Genomic DNA, 6000 nt, shown 5'->3' on the forward strand with positions numbered 1-6000 from the left:
GCTGTCGCTGAACTGGAATGGACTTGTTCTATTATCTGCACTTATCATAAATAGAGTTGAAATACAAGAAAATTATGAGAATTGTAGAAGACTTCATCTGGGCTAGGCTGGGATGGATGAGTACGGAGAGAAATACTTAAAAAAATAACGACTCTTAAAGCTTGATAGTGGACCTGTTGTGCTCCGTTTTACATAAATTCATATAGGTCTAAGTTCTCCAAGTTTTTTGCTGAAAATACCACTCAGATTATGCATTAGAGCCATTCTAACATGCCTCTAAATCCGTTGTGTTTCTGATGCTCTGAATGGGAGGAGTAAGCCACCTGAGACCATGTTCTGTGAGCCATTGGAGTTTGAGCATGGCTTTCGTTCTGTTTACTCCATAACTTTCACTGATTTCACCTCAGTCCACCAAAATCTGTTTCTGAACAAATTTGAATAGATCTACAAGGCCTTATTCAAAATGTATTTCCGACTTTGGTTGCCGTGCTCCAAGCTTGTGGGAGACATGGACACCGCACCACCATTTTTTTCGTTGTAAAATAAAATGAATGGATACATCTACAATAATAAAATTTTTATTGGTTGTGTTTGGAGAAACGCACAGCAGATGGGATGGAGCAGATGACCATATAAAGAAATCCGTGACGAGCTGACGTCAGCTCGTACAGGGAGTAGGAAAAACGTTTGAAAACCGAGTTGGAACCCTGAGCGTTTGTTCACAGCAGTTACTTGGTCATTAGTTTCTCATTATTTGACACTGGCAGTTTTGCCACCACAACTCGTGTCTTCAGGGCCCTCCGGCACAGACGACGGGGGGTTGTTAGCGCCAGTTTATTGCAGAGAGAAGGCTAGGTGAAGTAGCCAGGAGCAGATGGAACATGTCATGACACAGGGCTCCCATATCATAAGTGCGTGTGTGGCTGGGGTTTTTAAACCTGCCGCTCGTCAGCCCAACCAAAGAGCATCAGGTGTTGCTGCTCACACCATCCCATCCACCACATACACTTTGGCCATGTCTAATATGAACATCCAACATTGTAACATATACGTATATGACAGAAAATAAGGAAACACATAATCGGTCCTCTTTAAGTAAATTGAATAACAGCGAGGTATCTTGTCCATGTGCACCCCACAGGGCCTACCAGAGTATAATACAAATACAAAGGGTTCGTGGTTTCAGAGTCATAACTGAACACGGAGGTGTGTGAGAGAGAAAGAGAGGGGCTGCACAGAGAGAGGGGAGGGAGGGGAAATCTACATCTGGTTTTGTGGAGAAAAAGGGAGCATGGTAACAGCTGGAACTCTTATCTCTTAAGAGGAATGTGATGTGGCCTGTGTGAGCAAAATGAAATGAACCAGCACATGTTGTAGGTAGTGTAGGTATATACTGGTTATTGTTAGTAAGAGTAAATCAAAGGCATTTGAAGATCTTCAGATCTTCTTCAGAATTAGTCATAGTAGTCCTAAATTGCTTCTCGTCTTTAAAATGATCAGCAGCTCAATGTAAGGTTTGAATTGCTGCAAAGAAACACAAAGAAACAAGATACATGAACCTCTACAGTATCTGTGCATTGGTTTAATTATCATCCAACAGTATTTAAGAGTAACTTTTACCAAGAAGATGGTGTTTTTCTTGGCTGAGATTAGCTTTTTGTTCAGGTAAGAAAGAAAATTGAAAAAGAGCACAATAATAATAAATAGAGCTGCAGGCAGAAATACACAGGGTCCAGCGTATTCGTTTCAGGTAAGTGTGGCCGTTTTGCCCTCCGGCACAGAAACACAGAAGACGAGGTTGTAAACACCAGTATATTGTAGAGAGTGGGCCAGTTGGAATTAGCCAGGAGCAGATAGAACATGTCATGACAGGGCTCCTCTCCTGAGTGTGTGTGGGGATGGGGGTTTTAACCTGTTGCTCGTTAGACCAACCAACGAGCAACAGGTATGCAGCCACCCTGACCCAATCACCTAGATCCAGGTCAGGTGTGGCTGCTCAAACCACACCACCCCCACACCACTATAAGTATAACAGTTTTCTTGATCATTTTGTGCAACACATCATTATATACTTAACGTATAAAAATCAAAGATTGTGGAGTTACGTTGTGTAGCGACATACATCGAATATTGTTTTCGAATTTTGTAACTGACCTTCGGACTAACCTGGACATGTACACATAATGGAGTTACATACATGACATGTTATGAATCTAAGGTGTATGGCATGAGGTAAGACAGTTCCAGTTTAACGAGACGTCAAACATTGATTTTTATTTATGATTTTGACATAGATATATGAGAAAGGTCAATTATAAATAATTGTTCCAAATTGCTGAGAATTGCTTTTAGTTTTGATAATGTTTGTAATTGAAAAATGTATTAATAATTCGCAAATTAGCACAACAAATGACAAAACAAGTCAGGTAATTGTTTCATTAAACAGTTGTCAAAAACAGCTGAAAAATATAAGTAAACAAATATCACAGTATTTATAAAGATCACATGACAAATAATCAATAAATATTATTAAAATGGCAATCTTAAGAAAATAAAATAAATGAGAAAGTCTAAAATTGTCAAAGTAAACAGGGTTTATAAACATTGTGTTATATGTCGTTTTCTTACTAAATAAACATTTTTAGAAAGTTAATTTTTATAACGACAGCTTGGTATTTTTCATGTATGTGGTACATAAACCAAGCCATCATAAGATCATCATTTTCTTTAATGTTGTTTCACTATCATAAATCACATTTTCCTGTGATTTCCTTCATTTCCATTTATTCAAAATGCTAACGCTCTAAAAAAAAGCAGTTACCATCAGACACATTGGATTTTGTTTATTACATTTTTTTTATTTGAATGTGAAATGTTACATTTTAAACAACGTTTCTTTTGTTGATATATTGGTAGGAATTGAAAGTTTGCATTGTCAGATTAATTTACTATAATTACACCATTTGAAATGAAATTAATTTCAGCTGTTTTGGTTGCTGCTGTTGTCTGCTGCTGGTATTGTCACTGCTGATGTTGTCGTTGGTGCTGTTGTTGGTGCCGCTAACCTGATACCTAAACTTAACCCTTGCTTACCTTATACCTCAACTTAACCCTCACTTACCTTATACCTCAACTTAACCCTCACTTACCTTATACCTCAACTTAACCCTCACTTACCTTATACCTCAACTTAACCCTCACTTACCTTATACCTCAACTTAACGTAACCTTATACCTCAACTTAACCCTTGCTTACCTTATACCTCAACTTAACCCTCACTTACCTTATACCTCAACTTAACGTAACCTTATACCTCAACTTAACCCTCACTTACCTTATACCTCAACTTAACCCTCACTTACCTTATACCTCAACTTAACCCTCACTTACCTTATACCTCAACTTAACCCTCACTTACCTTATACCTCAACTTAACGTAACCTTATACCTCAACTTAACCCTCACTTACCTTATACCTCAACTTAACCCTCACTTACCTTATACCTCAACTTAACCCTCACTTACCTTATACCTCAACTTAACGTAACCTTATACCTCAACTTAACCCTCACTTACCTTATACCTCAACTTAACGTAACCTTATACCTCAACTTAACCCTCACTTACCTTATACCTCAACTTAACCCTCACTTACCTTATACCTCAACTTAACCCTCACTTACCTTATACCTCAACTTAACCCTCACTTACCTTATACCTCAACTTAACGTAACCTTATACCTCAACTTAACCCTCACTTACCTTATACCTCAACTTAACCCTCACTAACCTTATACCTCAACTTAAAGTAACCTTATACCTCAACTTAACCCTCACTTACCTTATACCTCAACTTAACGTAACCTTATACCTCAACTTAACGTAACCTTATACCTTGACTTAACCCTCACTTACCTTATACCTCAACTTAACGTAACCTTATACCTCAACTTAACCCTCACTTACCTTATACCTCAACTTAACCCTCACTTACCTTATACCTCAACTTAACGTAACCTTATACCTCAACTTAACCCTCACTTACCTTATACCTCAACTTAACCCTCACTTACCTTATACCTCAACTTAACCCTCACTTACCTTATACCTCAACTTAACGTAACCTTATACCTCAACTTAACCCTCACTTACCTTATACCTCAACTTAACGTAACCTTATACCTCAACTTAACCCTCACTTACCTTATACCTCAACTTAACCCTCACTAACCTTATACCTCAACTTAAAGTAACCTTATACCTCAACTTAACCCTCACTTACCTTATACCTCAACTTAACGTAACCTTATACCTCAACTTAACGTAACCTTATACCTTGACTTAACCCTCACTTACCTTATACCTCAACTTAACGTAACCTTATACCTCAACTTAACCCTCACTTACCTTATACCTCAACTTAACCCTCACTTACCTTATACCTCAACTTAACCCTCACTTACCTTATACCTCAACTTAACGTAACCTTATACCTCAACTTAACCCTCACTTACCTTATACCTCAACTTAACCCTCACTTACCTTATACCTCAACTTAACGTAACCTTATACCTCAACTTAACCCTCACTTACCTTATACCTCAACTTAACGTAACCTTATACCTCAACTTAACCCTCACTTACCTTATACCTCAACTTAACCCTCACTTACCTTATACCTGAACTTTACGTAACCTTATACCTCAACTTAACCCTCACTTACCTTATACCTCAACTTAACGTAACCTTATACCTCAACTTAACCCTCACTTACCTTATACCTCAACTTAACCCTCACTTACCTTATACCTCAACTTAACCCTCACTTACCTTATACCTCAACTTAACCCTCACTTACCTTATACCTCAACTTAACGTAACCTTATACCTCAACTTAACCCTCACTTACCTTATACCTCAACTTAACCCTCACTAACCTTATACCTCAACTTAAAGTAACCTTATACCTCAACTTAACCCTCACTTACCTTATACCTCAACTTAACCCTCACTAACCTTATACCTCAACTTAAAGTAACCTTATACCTCAACTTAACCCTCACTTACCTTATACCTCAACTTAACGTAACCTTATACCTCAACTTAACGTAACCTTATACCTTGACTTAACCCTCACTTACCTTATACCTCAACTTAACGTAACCTTATACCTCAACTTAGCCCTCACTTACCTTATACCTCAACTTAACCCTCACTTACCTTATACCTCAACTTAACCCTCACTTACCTTATACCTCAACTTAACGTAACCTTATACCTCAACTTAACCCTCACTTACCTTATACCTGAACGTAACGTAACCTTATACCTCAACTTAACCCTCACTTACCTTATACCTCAACTTAACCCTCACTTACCTTATACCTCAACTTAACGTAACCTTATACCTCAACTTAACCCTCACTTACCTTATACCTCAACTTAACGTAACCTTATACCTCAACTTAACGTAACCTTATACCTCAACTTCACCCTCACTTACCTTATACCTCAACCTAACCCTCACTTACCTTATACCTCAACTTAACCCTCACTTACCTTATACCTCAACTTAACCCTCACTTACCTTATACCTCAACTTAACCCTCACTTACCTTATACCTCAACTTAACGTAACCTTATACCTCAACTTAACCCTCACTTACCTTATACCTCAACTTAACCCTCACTTACCTTATACCTCAACTTAACGTAACCTTATACCTCAACTTAACCCTCACTTACCTTATACCTCAACTTAACCCTCACTTACCTTATACCTCAACTTAACGAAACCTTATACCTCAACTTAACCCTCACTTACCTTATACCTCAACTTAACCCTCACTTACCTTATACCTCAACTTAACGTAACCTTATACCTCAACTTAACCCTCACTTACCTTATACCTCAACTTAACCCTCACTTACCTTATACCTGAACTTAACGTAACCTTATACCTCAACTTAACCCTCACTTACCTTATACCTCAACTTAA

The sequence above is a fragment of the Zeus faber genome (genome assembly GCF_960531495.2).
Source record: "Zeus faber genome assembly, chromosome: 12".
Taxonomy (NCBI): domain Eukaryota; kingdom Metazoa; phylum Chordata; class Actinopteri; order Zeiformes; family Zeidae; genus Zeus; species Zeus faber.